Raw genomic sequence first — 20786 nt, forward strand, 5'->3', positions numbered from 1 at the left:
ACCAGGGTATACAGTATTACCGGAAGTGTAAAACAATTTAGACAACAGGGATCTTGATCCAGGAGGGCGGGGTTGAATGTCTCTGCTGTGACCATGAAGCTTGATCTTACATTTACATTTACATTTAAGTCATTTAGCAGACGCTCTTATCCAGAGCGACTTACAAATTGGTGCATTCACCTTATAATATCCAGTGGAACAACCACTTTACAATAGTGCATCTAAATCTTTTAAGGGGGGGGTTAGAAGGATTACTTTATCCTATCCCAGGTATTCCTTGGAAGAGGTGGGGTTTCAGGTGTCTCCGGCAGGTTAGCAAACCAGATGCATAGCTGGAGCCCAGAGCTGGATATCATGTATTTGACACACATTAGATTTCTGATAGTTACACCACTGACTATATTAGAAGTATATCACACAACCCAGCATGCACCAAAAGGTGGGGATGTCCCCCCAAACAAAATACAATTTTAAACGGTATTTAAAATCATACCGTCGATATTTCGAAATACCCCAGTAAACGGTATATCAGCCAAGGTTATTAGAGGTGTGCGTTCACCAGCCCTGCCCTAGGAGTGTAAGAAAGCAGGTCAGTTCATGGTCTGGGCCAATGGGCCACCAGCAGGGCAGGCTCTGGAATGGTCTGGGCCAATGGGCCACCAGCAGGGCAGGCTCTGGAATGGTCTGTGCCAATGGGCCACCAGCAGGTCAGGCTCTGGAATGGTCTGGGCCACCAGCAGGGCAGGCTCTGGAATGGTCTGGGCCAATGGGCCACCAGCAGGGCAGGCTCTGGAATGGTCTGGGCCAATGGGCCACCAGCAGGGCAGGCTCTGGAATAGTCTGGGCCAATGGGCCACCAGCAGGGCAGGCTCTGGAATGGTCTGGGCCAATGGGCCACCAGCAGGGCAGGCTCTGGAATGGTCTGGGCCAATGGGCCACCAGCAGGTCAGGCTCTGGAATGGTCTGGGCCACCAGCAGGGCAGGCTCTGGAATGGTCTGGGCCAATGGGCCACCAGCAGGGCAGGCTCTGGAATGGTCTGGGCCAATGGGCCACCAGCAGGGCAGGCTCTGGAATGGTCTGGGCCAATGGGCCACCAGCAGGGCAGGCTCTGGAATGGTCTGGGCCAATGGGCCACCAGGAGGGCAGGCTCTGGAATGGTCTGGGCCAATGGGCCACCAGCAGGGCAGGCTCTGGAATGGTCTGGGCCAATGGGTCACCAACAGGGCAGGCTCTGGAATGCGTGAATGTGTGAGAAAGATAGAGATGACCTCACCTGGTTCAACTACAGCAAAGCTCAACTAGGAAGAGGAAGAACAATAGAATCTGCATTTCCCACCACCCACCGGGAAGGTGTGTGTGTGTGTGTGTCCTCTCAGATTAGTGACTCTTGGAGAAACATTTACTCAGGGCCTGAATGAGTTAATGATTATTTGAACAGACAGGATTGTGTGTGTGTGGGGAGCGTCTTGGGTAAGCACATTTGTGTGTGTGTGTGTGTGTGTGTGTGTGTGTGTAGGGCTGTGGCGGTCATGAAATTTTGTCAGCCGGTGATTGTCAAACAAATAGCTGCCGGCCTCATGGTAATTGACCGTTAATTAACATGAACACATTTAGCATATCCTGGCTTCTACACATAGTCTAACAAGCCACCTTTTGGAACATCTAAATTATTAAAAAGTCTAATAAATCCATGTAATATGATGTGGCTTTGCCATATGGCTGTGGGAAACACCAGGGTTCGTTTAGAGAGAATAACCTTTAAGTTGTCCTTATCTGGCTATGGCTGTGGGCTACAATAGGTCATTTAGCAGATGAAGTATGCTTAGAATTCCATGGGATTATTTTATATTATTTTATAGTATGAAGAATAGAATTCAACATAGGTGAATAAAATGGAAAGGATATTTTCTCCAAACGATTTGAGGGAGTGCGCACATGCGGCTATTCTGTGGTTAACTTCTTTGGGATGGGGGCGGTATTTTGACGTCCGGATGAAAAGCCTGCCCAAAGTAAACTGCCTGCTACTCAGGCCCAGAAGTTAGGATATGCATATAATTGGTGGATTTGGATAGAAAACACTCTAAAGTTTCTAAAACTGTTAAAATAATGTCTGTGAGTATAACAGAACTGAAATGGCAGGTGAAACCCCGAGGACAAACCATCCATCCCCCCCAAAAAAGAGATCATCCTACCACTGATTTCAATGGCTGGCACTTTTATAATAGGGTGAAATCGTGCCCGATTGCAGTTCCTAGGGCTTCCACTAGATATCAACAGTCTTCAGAAAGAGTTTCAGGCTGGTTTTTGGAAAAATGAGCCAGAAATTGTAGTTTTTCTAGGTGGCTCCCATTTTGGCTGTAGTGTTTCTAAAAGTGTGAATGAGAGCGCGTTCTTTGGTATTTTATCGTTTATTTGAGAATTAGGGTACCTAAGGTTTGATTATAAACATTGATTGACTTGTTTGGATAAGTTTACTGGTAACGTTTGGGATTCATTTTGTATGCATTTTGAAGGAGGGAAACCGAGTGGATTATTAACTGAAGCGCACCAGCTAAACTGAGTTTTTATGGATATAAAAAAGGACTTTATCGAACAAAAGGACCATTTGTAATGTAACTGGGACCTTTTGGAGTGCCAACAGAAGATCTTCAAAGGTAAGGCATATATTATATCGCTATTTCTGACTTTCGTGTCGCAACTCCCTGGTTGAAAATTATTTGTTATGCATTTGTGTGCTGGGCGCTGTCCTCAGATAATTGCATGGTTTGCTTTCACCATAAAGCCTTTTTGAAATCTGACACGGCGGCTGGATTAACAACAAGTTAAGCTTTATTTTGATATATTGCACTTGTGACTTCATGAAAGTTAAATATTTATAGTAATTTAATTTGAATTTGGCGCCCTGCAATTTCACCGGAAGTTTTCGAAATGGACGCTAGCGTCCCACTAATCCGCATGAAGTTAACAAAGAAACCGATACTCCTATATGCTTAATTTAGAATTATTAATGCACCTTTTTTTTAAAGGGGTGGATCAGCTTTAATATTGCGGATAGATTGTTGATTCCATTGATGTGATTGTATAATTTCCAATCCCCCATTATATTTTTTGGTAAATATACAACACCTTAGCCAAATGCATTTAAACTCAGTTTTTCACAATTCATGACATTTAATCCTAGTAAAAATTCCCTGTTTTAGGTCAGTTAGGATCACCACTTTGTTTTAAGAATGTGAAATGTTAGAATAATAGTAGAGTGATTTATTTCAGCTTTCATCACATTCCCAGTGGGTCATAAGTTTACATACACTCAATTAGTATTTGGTAGCATTGCCTTTAAATTGTTTAACTTGGGTCAAATGTTTTGGGTAGCCTTCCACAAGCTTCCCACAATAAGTTGGGTGACTTTTGGCCCATTCCTCCTTACAGAGCTGGTGTAACTGAGTCAGGTTTGTAGGCCTCCTTGCTCACACACACTTTTTCAGTTCTGCCCACAAATTTTGTATAGGATTGGGGTCAGAGCTTTGTGATGGCCACTCCAATATCTTGACTTTGTTGTCCTTAAGCCATTTTGCCACAACTTTGTCCACTTTGTCCATTGTCCATTTGGAAGACCCATTTGTGACCAAGCTTTAACTTCCTGACTGATGTCTAGAGATGTTGCTTCAATATATCCACATAATTTCCCTCCCTCATGATGCCATCTATTTTGTGAAGTACCGGTACACACTACCAAGTGTGCTATTTTTCAGATGTTGCCCTACTGGAGTTACACAGTAATATTTTTATTTTATTATTTATTTCACCTTTATTTAACCAGGTAGGCTAGTTGAGAACAAGTTCTCATTTACAACTGTGACCTGGCCAAGATAAAGCAAAGCAGTGTGACACAGACAACAACACAGAGTTACACATGGAATAAACAAGCCAATAACACAATAAAACAAGTCAATGACACAGTATAAAAAAAGAAAGTCTATATACAGTGTGTGCAAAAGGCATGAGGAGGTAGGCAATAAATAGGCCATAGTAGCGAAGAATTACAATTTAGCAGATTAACACTGGAGTGATAAATGAGCAGATGATGATGTGCAAGTAGAGATACCGGTGTGCAAAAGAGCAGAAAAGTAAATAAAAACAATATGGAGATGAGGTAGGTAGGATTGGGTGGGCTATTTACAGATGGACTATGTACAGCTGCAGCGATCGGTTAGCTGCTTAGATAGCTGATGTTTAAAGTTGGTGAGGGTAATATGTCTCCAGCTTCAGCGATTTTTGCAATTCGTTCCAGTCACTGGCAGCAGAGAACTGGAAGGAAAGGGGGCCAAAAGAGGTGTTGGCTTTGGCTTTACCTGCTGGAACATGTGCTACGGGTGGGTGTTGTTATCGTGACCAGTGAACTGAGATAAGGCGGAGCTTTACCTAGCATAGACTTATAGATGACCTGGAACTAATAGCGTGTCACAAGAATTTCTATCTCAATGTTCTAACTGAACTAGTTTAACCTCTCTAGGGTACGTGGGACGAAATCGTCCCACACTATTCAACAGCCAGTGACAAATCAGAGCGCCAAATTTAAATCCACAAAATGTCATAATTCAAAGTTCTCAAACATAGGACTATTTTACACCATTTGAAAGATAACTCTCGTTAATCTAACCACGTTGTCCGATTTCAAAAAGGCTTTACAGCGAAAGCAAATCATTAGATTATGTCAGGAGAGTACCCTGCCAAAAATAATCACACAGCCTTTTTCAAAGCAAGCATATATGTCACAAAAACCAAAACCACAGCTAAATGCAGCACTAACCTTTGATGATCTTCATCAGATGACACTCCTAGGACATTGTTATACAATACATGCATGTGTTGTTCAATCAAGTTCATATTTATATCAAAAACCAGCTTTTTACATTAGCATGTGATGTTCAGAACTTACATACCCACCGCAAACTTCCGGTGAATTTACTAAATTACTCACGATTAACGTTCACAAAATACATCATTATTTTAAGAATTATAGTTACAGAACTCCTTTATGCAATCGCGGTGTCAGATTTTAAAATAGCTTTTCGGGAGAAAGCACATTTTGCAATATTCTGAGTAGCTAGCCCGGCCATCACGGCTAGCTAATTTGACACCCACCAAGTTTGGCCCTCACTAAACTCAGATTTACTATAAGAAAAATTGGATTACCTTTGCTGTTCTCGTCAGAATGCACTCCCAGGACTTCTACTTCAACAACAAATGTTGTTTTGGTTCCAAATAATACATAGTTATATTGAAATAGCTCCATTTTGTTCGTGCGTTCAGGTCACAATCCTAAGGGTGACGCGCGAGCGCATTTCGTGACAAAAAATGTCAAAATATTCCATTACCGTACTTCGAAGCATGTCAAACGCTGTTTAAAATCAATTTTTATGCGATTTTTCTCGTGAAATAGCGATAATATTCCAACCGGGCGACGTTGTATTCATTCAAAGACTGAAAGAACAAAATAGAGTAGTCTCGTGCACGCGCATCTCCAGTGTCACTGTCCCCAGGCAGGCCAGTAACAAACAGAGCTGCTGTACTTAGCCCAGAGAGTGCAGACATCTCATTACACTTTCTGGCGCCTTCTGAGAGCCAATGGAAGCCTTAGAAAATGTCACGTTACAGCACAGATGTTGTATTTTCGATAGAGAGTCTACAGAAGGACAATAAATTGTCAGACAGGGCACTTCCTGTATGGAATCTTCTCAGGTTTTGGCCTGCCATATGAGTTCTGTTATACTCACAGACACCATTCAAACAGTTTTAGAAACTTTAGAATGTTTTCTATCCAAATCTACTAATTATATGCATATTCTCATTTCTGGGCAAGAGTAGTAACCAGTTTAAATCGGGTACGTTTTTTTTATCCGGCCTTGCAAATACTGCCCCCTAGCCCCAACAGGTTAATATCTCTGTCTGAATCCTGAAGGTTGTAAATCTCTAGTTCAAAGAAACAGACAGTCTCAGCATACAATTGATCAGTTCTTTATTCAGAGAGCTCTGCCCTCAAGTTCAGAGGCCATCTTTTATACATACACATCAGTCGAGAACCCCACCCCGCTTAATGCGGGCTGTATTGTTCCACTGTACACATACATTGTTTATCATATTCTGGAACATGTTTCATAATTTTCTGCAAGCCTAACAGTTTCTCCACTCCATGAGTGGGGACAGAATATCCTGTAAGGGACACAATGTTCTAATTCTATCCTGCCTACGCAGCACACATTATCAACTTATAGTCTTATGTGTCTGATGGATTTCACACACAGTGATACAGTTTCAGGTTGAAATATCTTAGAAGAATTTATATGTTTAAAGTAATGACTTTCAATCCACCCTTTGACTAAATATTACACACACACAAGATAAATGTATTTACAATACTGGTTTCTCAATGTCAGGGGTTAGTTCTATCACTACTTCCAGTTATTGCTCTTCATTTTCAAAATATTCACTATAACCTTCACACGTCAGAACTAAGGAAAGTTTTATCCAATTGCAGATCATCAGGATCGAATTGGTCATCATCGTCCACCAGTCCTGGAGGCATGTATTCTTCATTCCATTGGTCTGAGTTAGGAATTGGTCCATACCTCACCATCTGCTGGGTCACAGCATTCTCCAACGCCTTGTTCACCAAGCCTCGGACACAAGGAATAAAACAACAACCACATAATACGAGCATACCCATACAAGCAATAGCAGCCCCCAAGATGGTAGCTACCATGGTTTTCCATTTGCCAAACATTTCATCAAACCACCCTGTCACAGATGTATTAACCTGTTATGGCTAGGGGGCAGTATTTTCACGGCTGGATAAAAAACGTACCCGATTTAATCTGATTATTACTCCTGCCCAGAAAATAGAATATGCATATAATTATTAGCTTTGGATAGAAAACACTCCACAGTTTCTAAAACTGTTTGAATGGTGTCTGTGAGTATAACAGAACTCATTTGGCAGGCCAAAACCTGAGAGGATTCTGTACAGGAAGTACCCTGTCTGACCATTTCTTGGCCTTCTTTGTCATCTCTATCCATTACAAAGGATCTCTGCTGTTACGTGACACTTCCTACGGCTCCAATGGGCTCTCAGAGCCCGGGAAAAAGCTGAATGACGTAATTCAAAGCCCTGGCTGAAACACATTATCGCCTTTGTCAAGTGGCCGATCAGGGGACAGTGGGCTTAGGCGCGTGCACTGGCCGCCCCCGTCTTTCTTTTTTCCCCTCTATTTACCGAAACGCAGATTCCCGGTCTGAATATTATCGCTTTTTTACGAGAAAAATGGCATAAAAATTGATTTTAAACAGCGGTTGACATGCTTCGAAGTACGGTAATGAAATATTTAGAAATCTTTTGTCACAAAATGCGCCATGCGCGCGACCCTTATTTACCATTCGGATAGTGTCTAGAACGCACGAACAAAACGCCGCTGTTGGACATAACTATGGATTATTTTGGACCAAACCAACATTTGTTATGTAAGTAGAAGTCCTGGGAGTGCATTCTGACGAAGAACATCAAAGGTAATCAAACTTTTCTATTAGTAAATCTGATTTTGATGAGTGCTAAACTTGCTGGGTGTCTAAATAGCTAGCCCTGTGATGCCGGGCTATCTACTGAGAATATTGTAAAATGTGCTTTCACCGAAAAGCTATTTTAAAATCGGACATATCGAGTGCATAGAGGAGTTCTGTATCTATAATTCTTAAAAGAATTGTTATGTTTTTTGTGAACGTTTATCGTGAGTAATTTAGTAAATTCACCGGAGGTTTGCGGGGGGTATGCTAGTTCTGAACGTCACATGCAAATGTAAAAAAGCTGTTTTTTGATATAAATATGAACTTGATTGAACAAAACATGCATGCATTGTATAACATAATGTCCTAGGGTTGTCATCTGATGAAGATCATCAAAGGTTAGTGCTGCATTTAGCTGTGGTTTTGTTTTTTGTGACATTATATGCTAGCTTGAAAAATGGGTAGTCTGATTATTTCTGGCTGGGTACTCTGCTGACATAATCTAATGTTTTGCTTTCGCTGTAAAGCCTTTTTGAAATCGGACAGTGTGGTTAGATTAACGAGAGTCTTGTCTTTAAAATGCTGTAAAATAGTCATATGTTTGAAAAATTGAAGTTTTCGGATTTTAGAGGAATTTGTATTTCGCGCCACGCCCATCATTGGATATTGGAGCAGGTGTTCCGCTAGCGGAACATCTAGATGTAAGAGGTTAACCCCTGAGTTCTCAGCCCATTCTTCACTTAGAGCGGTCAACCCTGCCAGAGCTTTTGTTACCGTCCCATCCGGTGCTGTATTATTTGGGATGAAGGTACAACAATAGATAGTTGCTGGTAAACATTTTTTTTTAAAGTAGTTAGTTATACCATAGGCCACAAAGTGTTTCCTAACCTGCTCTACCATCCCCTGTTGACACATGGCTCTGCCCATGTAATAATAAAACTATGCGAATGCTAAACACAGCATATATTTTATCTGTACTAATGAAATGTCTCCTTCGGGAGTCCACTGTATTTTATCTAACAATAACATGGTTTAATCTTAAATCAGTCCCATCAATAATTTAATCTATGTTGCATAGTGTGGGATCCATTATCTACAGTAATTTGCCATCCCTAAGAACTGCAACATATTAATTTTAACGCTTATAAAATCACTGTTTTTATATCTCTATCTATTTCCCTGCCCTGTTGGCTTAAAATATGTCCTAAATGCTTAAGTATACCATAATTAAAACGTATTCTTGCTAACTTTATAATCTTATTCAAAAAAATAATAATAATACTATAATGTCAATTTTACAGCCTTGTTGTGTTAAATTTCACACAAAAATATCATCTACATACAACAACAGCTAACTACCTAAGGGAGAATATAACTTGGCTAGGTTACTAAACATTACTTAAGCAAAAATAGAGGGACTTTCAAAATAACCTTATAACAATCTCTTATAAACCCACCTTCGCCCCAAAATTATAAATCCAAACCACCCTAACTATCTGGGTGAACTAAAATTAAGAAAAACTCATTTACCAAATTAATCACAGAGAAATATCTACTATCTAATTTTACCAAATTTAGGAGAGTACTAGAATCAGGGACGCCAGAAACTCTTAAAATAATACTTCTATTTACTCCTTATAAGTCCATCCCTCTAAGGGTGGAGCCTTTCGTACTAAAAACATGGACAAGTTACAAAAAAAACATTCTCTTCCAATAATAACATCATTATCCATTATTTAATTAAACATAGGTATAATTCCTGCTATTACTTCTGGTTTCAATAAGTACTTCCTTCAATAAGGTCAATAAAATAATTTAGGAGTAACAGTTACAGGTATTACTTTTTTTATTAAATCCCACATCTGCCACTCCTTTTAACCATCACATCTCCGGTATCCCTGTATTTAGCTTGAAACTTTCGGTCAGTCCTTCCATATCCCTCGTGAACCCTTCTACTCCAGTTTTTGGATGGACTATTCCTTCCACTGCTAGACTTTCTGGGCTCAGGGGAATGGGGGAGTCTAACCTTTTCCTGTCTCCTCTCTGTCTCTTGTTGTCTCTCTTTGTCTCTCGTTGTCTCTCGTTGTCTCTCGTTGTCTCTCGTTGTCTCTCGTTGTCTCTCGTTGTGTCTCGTTGTCTCTCGCTCTGTGTCGCTGTCTCTCGCTCTGTGTCGCTGTCTCTCGCTCTGTGTCGCTGTCTCTCGCTCTGTGTCGCTGTCTCTCGCTCTGTGTCTGTGTCTCTGTCTCTCGCTCTGTGTCTCTGTCTCTCGCTCTGTGTCTCTGTCTCTCGCTCTGTGTCTCTGTCGCTCTCTCGCTCTGTCTCTCTGTCTCTCGCTCTGTGTCTCTCTCTCGCTCTGTGCTCTCTCGCTCTGTGTCTCTCTCTCGCTCTGTGTCTCTCTCTCGCTCTGTGTCTCTCTCTCGCTCTGTCTCTCTCTCGCTCTGTCTCTCTCTCGCTCTGTCTCTCTCTCGCTCTGTCTCTCTCTCGCTCTGTCTCTCTCTCGCTCTGTCTCTCTCTCGCTCTGTCTCTCTCTCGCTCTGTCTCTCTCTCGCTCTGTCTCTCTCTCTGCTCTCTCTCTCTCTCTCTCTCTCTCTCTCTCTCTGTCTCTCTCTCTGTCTCTCTCTCTCTCTCTCTCTCTCTCTTTGTCTGTCTCTCTCTTTCGTTGTCTCTCTCTCTCGTTGTCTCTGTTTCTCTCTCTCGTTGTCTCTTTGTCTCTCTCTCTCTCTTTCTTGTTGTCCCTCTCTTTCTTCTCTCTCTCTCTCTCTCTTTCTCATTGTCTCTCTCTTTCTGCTCTCACTCTCTCTTGTTCTCTCTCTCTGCTCTCCTCCTGGCCCCCCTCCTCCTCCTACTGCTCCCAACCCATCAAGGTCACCTTCGGGCTCAGCATAGGGCGGGGGAGCCCTTCTCCGTCTGTCTACTACCACTTTGTCATCCTGGTTATCTACCCAAGTCTGATCAGCTATGACTGGGTATAATCTTTCCCCTTCCCCGAGATGGACTTTCTACGGGGGCTGTGGGAACTGTCTCTTTTCGTTATCACTTTCCTCTTCTTTCTTTACACTTATCTTTTTCTTATATTTTCCTTCTACTCTTTTCCTGGCTTGAGATAACCACACCCTGGCTGTTTCTAACCCTTCCACTTGTTTCCTTATATTATCTCCACAGTTTACATGCATCAGTTTAATCATAGATTCGAGTTTGTCTACGTCTAGACAACCTACAAAACCATGCTTCTTTCTCCATTTTGGACCATAATATACATTCCTCTTATTTTTAGATTCCATATATCTCTCGTCCCCAGTTAATTCCGGGACCTCCTTTGAGGATTTGCCACCCATGATCTGGCAATTAAAATGATCTCATACGGGATGGGGTCTATCTGTTCTATGACATTCACCTCAGCACGTCCTTTTAATAATCCTAATCCTATTATTCTTTCTTAGTGGGATTTCCTTCTGCTAAATATTATTAAATGTATTTTCTACACTCGTATAATTTTAACAAGTTTATCCCCCCTGGAATTTCCTTCTGCTAAATATTATTAAATGTATTTCTACACTCGTATAATTTTAACAAGTTTATCCCCCTTGTATATTTTTAACAGTCCCGGACTATTTCAATACAGGGTAGTTTCTTTTGGTAATGCCCTCAACTACCACAAATAATTTCGGACCCGTCCTTAGATTTTAAATCTTTTCCTGTCACCTGGTAATTAAATCTTCCTCACAAGGTTAAACATTTATGTGAGTATGATTTACCCCAAACTGTTGAATAAAGACTACTGACCTTATTCTTGTAGCTGAGATTTAATGTTGGTTGGATCTCGTCACCGTTCCTGTCATTCCCAGCTCGCCACCGGCCTGTAACGAATGTTAGAGGGCATGTCTTTGTCAATACGGATATTTCATCCGCCGGTATCGGTGTCCCCTGGAATGACAGAAACAGGTATTGAGATCCGGCTCGAAGGACCAAGTTGTCACGAGAATTTCTATCTCAATGTTCTAACTGAACTATTTGATAACTCTATCTGTATCCTGGAGGTTGTACTCCAGGTTTTAATTAACAGACAGAATCTCAGCATACAAATGATCAGTTCTTTATTCAGAGAGCTCTGCCCACTCAAGTTCAGAGCCCATCTTTTATACACACACATCAGTCGAGAACCCCACTCCGCTTTAGGCGGGCTGTATTGTTCCACTGTACACATACATTGTTTATATATTCTGCAACATGTTTCATCATTTTCTGCAAGCCTAACAGTTTCTCCGCTCCATGGGTGGGGACAGAATGTCCTGTAAGGAACACAATGTTCTAATTCTATCCTGCGTACGCTGCACACATTATCAACTTATAGTCTAATGGATTTCACACACAGTGATACAGTTTCAGGGTGAAGTATCTTAGTCATTACTTTAAACATATACATTCTTCTATCATAGCGTGACTGCTATTAGCTTCATGACTTATATACTATGGAATGCCGTTTGGGTCTTTGCGTGTCAAAAAAGATACAGTAGCACTGTCAAAGCTGTACAAAAAAAGTCTGCAAACATCGGCCACAAGCAATCTGTTTACAATACCGTGTTGGTAATAAAGCATAATTTGTTCGACCGCAACTTCTGGGGTTGCTAGCTTTAGCTTGGTAGCTAGCTTTAGCTTGGTACCTAGCTAGCACCAATACAACCAGCCTGAAAACAATGACCAGTAGAACCTGCAGTCATTTTCATTATTCTTAGCAATGATTTAGGAATCCTTGTGAGTAAGTATTAGCTAGGTTGCCACTTGTTGTCGCCTATTGAAATTGAACTTCAGTTCATGAAAATAAATAGCTAGCCAGCTACTTAACCCTGTTGCCCAAAGCTAACGTTATAAGCAGCTAGCTAGCTTCATCTGGCTAGTTAGGCTCGACCGGGTTATGTTTTGTGAAGCTAGCCACAATAAGGATTAGGCACAATAGTGGAGTTTGTGGTCTGCCTTCGAAATGAAAGTATGTCATTGGCATTGATGCAAATGAATACAAAAAGTAAATTATTCCATACTTTTATTTTGAAGGCTAACCCGAAAGTCCACTATTGTGGCTAATCCTTCCTTAATCAAATAAGAACTGTCTTTATAAATTAGGGTTATTTTAGATGATGACACCTAACTATATAGAAACAGATTGTCGTTTTGCTTTTTTGGGGAAGAACATTGTTTGGATCCATGAGCTAGCTAGCTTTTTTTTATGACCAGCATTGTAGGTGTGCGAGACAACTTTACCAGCATCATAGCATATGTGTCGATGAATCGTTGTGACATGAAATACGAGTGATAGTTTAATCAATGTGTAATAACTACGTAAAAAATGTATGAACCTGTTACATTTTTATGTGACGTGCAATTATATTCAGGTCCTGATTGGTCAACAAGCTTATTTGACATGTTAAATAGTATATCTTTTGACATGCAAAGACCCAAACGGCGTTCCATAGAAATCCTGGTTGAGAATGAAACGATTGAACAAATTAACACGAGACAGCACAGAAAGTAAGTGAAAGAAATAGGTTTCGATTAAGTTTTACTGGTAATGGGGACATACGTAAATGCCAACAAAATAACTTTTGTGTGTGTGTGTGTGTGTGTGTGTGTGTGTAACCTTTTTAACTAGGCAAGTCAGTTAAGAACAAATTCTTATTTACAATGACGGCCTACCCCGGCCAAACCTGGACGATGCTGGGCCAATTGTGCGCCGCCCTATGAGACTCCCAATCACGGCCAGATGTGATACAGCCTGGTTTCGAACCAGGGACTGTAGTGACGACTTTTGCACTGAGATGCAGTGCCTTAGAACGCTGCGTCCATGTGTGTGTATTAACTATTATCTATACTAGAATACTTAAAAGGCCGCAAAGATTATAAATATCGGTTTCAGGTTTTTTGACAAGGAAAATATTGGTTATCGGTATCGGCCAAAAATGTCATGTCGGTGCATCGCTAATTCCAAACATAGTCTGGGACAGTTGTGGGATATTTAATACAACCACTATCATCAAAAAACCTGTTTTAAGCAATGAGCCTGATGCAACAGATCAGAACGTTTAGCTTCAAATGTTGATAAACTATTAAGCTATTTATTCACATTATAAGCACAGCAGCAGTAGGCTATAACAGTGAATCCCATTAGCAGAAAACATCATCAAAGGTGACCACGAATGTGATTATGGATGTAATGCTTTTATTATAAAGGTGCATTTTTATGGTGAAAATGATCTTTCCCAAACATGAAACTCACGCTGTTTATGTATGTCAGTTAGGCTCTACACCCCTTGTAAAGCGGATTAATGTGCTTAATTTTAAGAAGTTATTTGGCCACTTTAGTTGTGATACAGACCTTATCCAAACATATAGGCCTATGGGTTAGGCTACATGAGGTGTGGGACTATGATTTGAAAAAGTCACAAAAATGACTGCTGTTTCTTGCCTTAAACTGGGCATCATATATCATTCACAAGTGATAGGTGACAATATTAGCCTATCAGACTATTCTTCATTTATTCTTGTCTTTACATATACTAGATAAAATGTGTGAAATTTGTTTTGATTTAGAATGGACCATTATCATGCCAAAAAATACATGTCATCTATAAATAGTGAATGGAGGACGCTTTTCCCATGGTTCATTTTCATGCCAGCCAGGTAGGCTATACTCCTGTTGTAAAGAAAAGCAATGTGCTTATTATTAGGGAAGTTGAGAAATAAATATAGTAGATCTAGCCTATAGAAAGCTGATGAGATCCTCCTCTTTTTAATAGAGGCCATCACTCTGTTTTCTCACTCAATTGCACAGCCTATAGAAATGTTGCGCAACATGGGCTCTCATGAAGTGTTTGATTAGATTTTCGATACATTTGCATTGATGTCAGAGTGATTAGAGGGACAATAGAGTGCTGAGTACCAGGCAGTTAGCAAGTTTGGTCGGCTACTAATGACCATCAGCAGCATCAGAGCTTGGAGAAGCCTAATTACAATGACTAAACGGTCACGTGGAATTTAACTGCCGGTGTGGCGGTAATACGGTGTTGTGTCAAATCAAATTGTATTAGTCATATGCGCTGAATACAACAGGTGTAGACCGTACAGTGAAATGCTTACTTACAAGCCCCTAACCAACAATGCAGTTTCAAAAAATATGGATAAGAATAAGAGATAAAAGTAACAAGTAATTAAAGAGCAGCAGTAAAAAATAACAATATACACGGGGGGGTACCGGTACAGAGTCAATGTGCCGGGTACCGGTTAGTTGAGGTAGTATGTACATGTTGGTAGAGTTAATTAAAGTGACTATGCATAGATGACAACAGAGAGTGGCAGTGGTGTGGGGGGCAATGTGAATAGTCTGGGTAGCCATTTGACTAGATGTTCAGGAGTCTTATGGCTTGGGGGTAGAAGCTGTTTAGAAGCCTCTTGGACCTAGACTAGGCGCTCCGGTACCGCTTGCCGTGCTCTGGCAGAGAGAACAGTCTATGACTAGGGTGGCTGGGGTCTTTGATAATTTTCAGGGCCTTCCTCTGACACCGCCTGGTATAGAGGTCCTGGTTGGCAGGAAGCTTGGCCCCAGTGATGTACTGGGTCGTTCGCACTACCCTCTGTAGTGCCTTGCGGTTGAAGGCCGAGTAGTTGCCGTAACAGGCAGTAATGCAACCAGTCAGGATGCTCTCGATGGTGCAGTTGTAGAACCTTTTGAGGATCTGAGGACCCATGCCAAATCTTTTCAGTCTGAGGGGGAATAGGTTTTGTCGTGCCCGCTTCACGACTGTCTTGGTGTGTTTGGACCATGTTAGTTTGTTGGTGATGTGGGCACCGAGGAACTTGCAGCTCTCAACCTGCTCCACTGCAGCCCCTGTCGATGAGAATGGGGACGTGATCGGTCCTCTTTTTCCTATAGTCCACAATCATCTCCTTTGTCTTGATCACGTGTGTGTGTGTGTGTGTGTGTGTGTGTGTGTGTGTGTGTAGCTGTGGCCTGCTGTACTTTTCTGTCTGACCTTCGACCCAGTAAATATGTGTACCTCATTATGCAGTATTCAGCTCTATTAGATATAGTTCTATTTCAACCATAGATAAACCAATGGCCTTTTTGTTAGAAATCAGATTAGCTCATTTGCTTTAAAGGAAAGTTTTTGTGCATCTCAGAGATTTTCTAGCAATTCCGGGGGGCATTTCATGTTTTCATGTCTATCTGAGCTATAGCTGACAGAAATAGCTATAGCTGACAGAAATACAGCCGCTATGATTAGCTTTGCATTACGCATCGTTCAGAGATGCAAAAAAACGAAATAACATTCAAAAGGGGGGGGGTTCCTTTTAACATCAAAGCAGTGCCGTAAGTAGACTTGATTGAAAACCATGACCACATATGGCCTTTGTACTGCAGAAAACACCTTAAAATAACCTTATAATAACCTAGACAAAACCTGTCAATTCCCATGATTCAGAAAAGAGAGTGCCTGTGACCTTTGGTTTATAAAGACTCATTCACACCTGTTTCTCCCCTCTCTCTCTCTCCCCCTCCTTTGCTATCCCCTCTTCGCCTTTCAGCTGTGGTGTGAGGATTCTGAATCACTCCAGCCTTTTCTCCCTCTCCCTCTCGCTCTTCTATCTCACTGCCTCGTTACCCAATCACTTAGCTGGAGTGGGCCGCCTTCACTCCCTCAAGTGCTTAAATGGCCTATTGACAGCCATTTTCCCCGAGCCCCTGCTTTGATCTGCGCCGGTGGCGTCGTGACAACAACCTCAACGCAACCCCATTAGGCCTGGAACACACTCACTCTCTCCTGAAAGCTGCTGGGAGGTTTATAGATTCTGGACGTTACATCCCGTCTAAGCTGCTGTTTGTCATTAGAAACAGAGGGTGAAAAATAAGTTAGAAGTGTCCTTCCCTCTAACCTCCCTCCCTACGTCCCTCTGTAACCTCCCTCCCTCTAACCTCCCTCCCTACGTCCCTCTGTAACCTCCCTCCCTCTAACCTCCCTCCCTACGTCCCTCTGTAACCTCCCTCCCTCTAACCTCCCTCCCCACGTCCCTCTGTAACCTCCCTCCCTCTAACCTCCCTCCCCTACGTCCCTCTGTAACCTCCCTCCCTCTAACCTCCCTCCCCTACGTCCCTCTGTAACCTCCCTCCCTCTAACCTCCCTCCCCTACGTCCCTCTGTAACCTCCCTCCCTCTAACCTCCCTCCCCTACGTCCCTCTGTAACCTCCCTCCCTCTAACCTCCCTCCCCTACGTCCCTCTGTAACCTCCCTCCCTCTAACCTCCCTCCCTACGTCCCTCTGTAACCTCCCTCCCTCTAACCTCCCTCCCTCCGTCCCTCTGTAACCTCCATCCCTCTGTAACCTCCATCCCTCTAACCTCCATCCCTCTAACCTCCCTCCCTACGTCCCTCTGTAAACTCCCTCCCTCTAACCTCCCTCCCTCTAACCTCCCTACGTCCCTACGTCCCTCTGTACCCTCCTACCCTCTAACCTCCCTCCCTCTAACCTCCCTACGTCCCTACGTCCCTCTGTAACCTCCCTCCCTCTAACCTCCCTCCCTACGTCCCTCTGTAACCTCCCTCCCTACGTCCCTCTGTAACCCCCCTCCCTCTAACCTCCCTCCCTCCCTCCCTCTGTAATCTCCCTCCCCTTTAACCTCCCTCCCTCCCAACGTTACGTTACTTTTTAATGAAAATCTCTGAGCCCAGTTTAACACTTGTCCCTTTGATGATGAGAGCAGCAGTGGAAGCCTCTCTATACCAGCTGGCTGTGGGTAGGAGCAGCAGTGGAAGCCCCTCTATACCAGCTGGCTGTGGGTAGGAGCAGCAGTGGAAGCCCCTCTATACCAGCTGGCTGTGGGGTAGGAGCAGCAGTGGAAGCCCCTCTATACCAGCTGGCTGTGGGGTAGGAGCAGCAGTGGAAGCCTCTCTATACCAGCTGGCTGTGGGGTAGGAGCAGCAGTGGAAGCCTCTCTATACCAGCTGGCTGTGGGGTAGGAGCAGCAGTGGAAGCCTCTGTATACCAGCTGGCTGTGGGGTGGGAGCAGCAGTGGAAGCCTCTCTATACCAGCTAGCTGTGGGGTAGGAGCAGCAGTGGAAGCCTCTCTATACCAGCTAGCTGTGGGTAGGAGAAGCATTGTGTCCTCTGGGAAATCAGGAGCTGTTAAAGAGGAGTTTAAATGAATCCGTTTGACCCCCTCCCTCTACACCTCTACTGTATTAATGATTCCAATAACTTACAGTGAAGTGCTGTGGAGAAAACAGCAGTCAGTCATATCTCTGGGTGTGTCCCAAATAGCACCATATACCCTATGTAGTACCCTATTCCCTATATAGTACCCTATTCCCTATGTTGTCTGGTCAAAAGTAATGCACTACACAGTGGGTTCTGAACGTGTTCAGATCCATTGACTTTTTCCACATTTTGTTACGTTACAGCCTTATTCTAAAATGGATTAAATAACCCCCCCCCTTTACTCAGTACTGATTACAGCCTTTGTCTTGGGTATGACGCTACAAGCTTGGCACACCTGTATGGGAATTTAATCCCATTCTTCTCTGCAGATCCTCTTAAGCTCTGTCAGGTTGTGGGGGGAGCGTCGCTACACAGATATTTTCAGGTCTCTCCAGAGATGTTTGATCGGATTCAAGTCCGGACTCTGGCTGGGCCACTCACGGACATTCAGAGACTTGTCCCGAAGCCACTCCGGCGTTGTATTGGCTGAGTGCTTAGGGTCGTTGTCCTGTTGGAAGGTGAACCTTTTCCTCAGTCTGTGGTCCTGAGCGCTCTGCAGCAGGTATTCATCAAGGATCTCTTTGTACTTTTTTATTTATTAGGCACTTTGCTCCGTTCATCTTTCCCCTCAATCTAGTCTCCAGTCACTGCTGCTGAATAACATCCCCACAGCATGATGCTGCCACCACCATGCTTCACCGTAGGGATGGTATTGGCCAGGTGATGAGCGGTGCCTGGATCCTCCAGATGTGATGCTTGGCATTCAGGTCAAAGAGTTCAATCTTGGTTTCATCAGACCAGAGAATCTTGTTTCTCATGGTCTGAGAGTCTTTAGGTGTCTTTTGGAAAACTCAAGCGGGCTGTCATGTGCCTTTTACTGAGGAGTGGCTTCCATCTGGCCACTCTACCATAAAGGCCTGATTGTTGGTGTGCTGCAGAGAGATGGTTGTCATTCTGGAAGTTTCTCCCATCTCCACAGAGGAACTCTGGAGATCTGTCAGAGTCACCATCAGGTTGTAGGTCACCTCCCTGACCAAGGCCCTTCTCTTCTGATTGCTCAGTTTGGCCAGACCACCAGCTCTAGGAAGAGTCTTGGTGGTTCCATACTTCTTCCATTTAAGAATGATGGAGGCCGCTGTGTTCTTGGGGACCTTCAATGGTGCAGACTGTTTTTGGTACCCTTCCCCAGATCTGTTCCTCGACACATTCCTGTCTCAGAGCTCTACGAACAATTCCCTCGACCTCATGGCTTGGCTTTTGCTCTGACATGCACTGTCAAGTGTGGGACCTTATATAGACAGGTGTGTGCCTTTCCACGTCATGTCCAATCAATTGAATTTACTACAGGTGGACTTCAATGAAGTGATAGAAACCATCTCAAGGAGGATCACTGGGAACAGGATTCACCTGAGCTCAATTCATACCCAAGAAGACTTGATGCTGTAAGCGCTGCCAAAGGTGCTTCAACAAAGTACTGAGTAAAGGGTCTGAATACTTATGTAAATGTAATATTTCAGTTTTAGATTTTTAATACATTTTATAAAAATTTATAAAAAACAGTTTTTGCTTTTTATTATGGGTTATTGTGTGTAGGTTTGATGAGGGGAGAAAAACAGTTTATTCCGTTTTTGAATAAGACTAATGTGGGAAAAAGTCAAGGGGTTTGAATACTTTTCAAATACACTGTATATAAACACACATAGCCCTGTAGATAGGGACTAGTTATATAAACACACACACACTCCAGACTACTACATTGCTCGTCCTAATATTTTTTTATTCAATTTTTTTAATTCCACAAACATCCTGATCAACTCTATGTGAAGGAGTTTCATGCGGTCACATGGTTTTCACACCAGATACTGGCTGGTTTTCTGATCCACGCCCCTACTTGTTTAACTTATCTGGGACCAACAGATACATATCTGTATTCCCAGTCATGTGAAATCCATACGTTATAGCCTCATTTATTTATTTAAATTGACTTACATGAACTGTAACTCAGTAAATTGTTGCATGATGCTTTTTATATTGATGTTCAATGTGTGTATAGCGAATAGAAGGCCATTTGGAACACGGTTAGTTGACTTTCCTCTTGTGTGAGGTGTTCTCATCTCCTTGCGCACAGTGCTACCACACTGGCGTTTATCTGAACACCTCTGTCTGCGATTAGCTAACAGAGTGATGGGGGATAGAGAGGGAGGCGGTGTGTGTTTGAGAGCGAGAGGAGGGCTTGCGGGGGTGGTACGTTGCGTAACAGTAGATATCAGTCCAGCTGTGTTTGGTATACATGTGCAACGCTCTCAGCTCCCGCGGCTCTTTACATATGTACCATCTATTCTTGTCCCTATCTGACTCTGTACTTGTACTCCCTGTATATAGTCTCGCTGTTTTATTGCTATTATGTAACTACTTGTTACTTTAATTTCTTATTCGTATTTTTTTTTAACTACATTGTTGGTTAGGGGCTTGAAAGTAAGCTGTTGTTTTCGGCGCATGTGACATATGATTTGATTTGTGTGTTGGGGCAGCTATATACCAGTGGTCATAGGGGGCTGCCTGATGGGAAGCTATATACCGGTGGTCATAGGGGGCTGCCTGATGTGCAGCTATATACCAGTGGTCATAGGGGGCTGCCTGATGGGAAGCTATATACCGGTGGTCATAGGGGGCTGCCTGATGGGAACGCTATATACCGGTGGTCATAGGGGGCTGCCTGATGAACAGCTATATACCGGTGGTCATAGGGGGCTGCCTGATGGGAAGCTATATACCGGTGGTCATAGGGGGCTGCCTGATGGGAAGCTATATACCGGTGGTCATAGGGGGCTGCCTGATGAACAGCTATATACCGGTGGTCATAGGGGGCTGCCTGATGGGAAGCTATATACCGGTGGTCATAGTGGGCTGCCTGATGGGAAGCTATATACCGGTGGTCATAGGGGGCTGCCTGATGGGAAGCTATATACCAGTGGTCATAGGGGGCT

At 43.0% G+C, this 20786-nt stretch overlaps 1 protein-coding gene across 4 annotated transcripts in view; it reads left to right on the forward strand.

The window, feature by feature from the left end:
- Positions 1-20786, forward strand: part of sipa1l1 (signal-induced proliferation-associated 1 like 1) — a 295071-nt gene that overhangs the window by 31065 nt on the left and 243220 nt on the right. The window lies entirely within an intron of this gene.

Source organism: Salmo salar, chromosome ssa06, assembly GCF_905237065.1.
Source record: "Salmo salar chromosome ssa06, Ssal_v3.1, whole genome shotgun sequence".
NCBI lineage: Eukaryota > Metazoa > Chordata > Actinopteri > Salmoniformes > Salmonidae > Salmo > Salmo salar.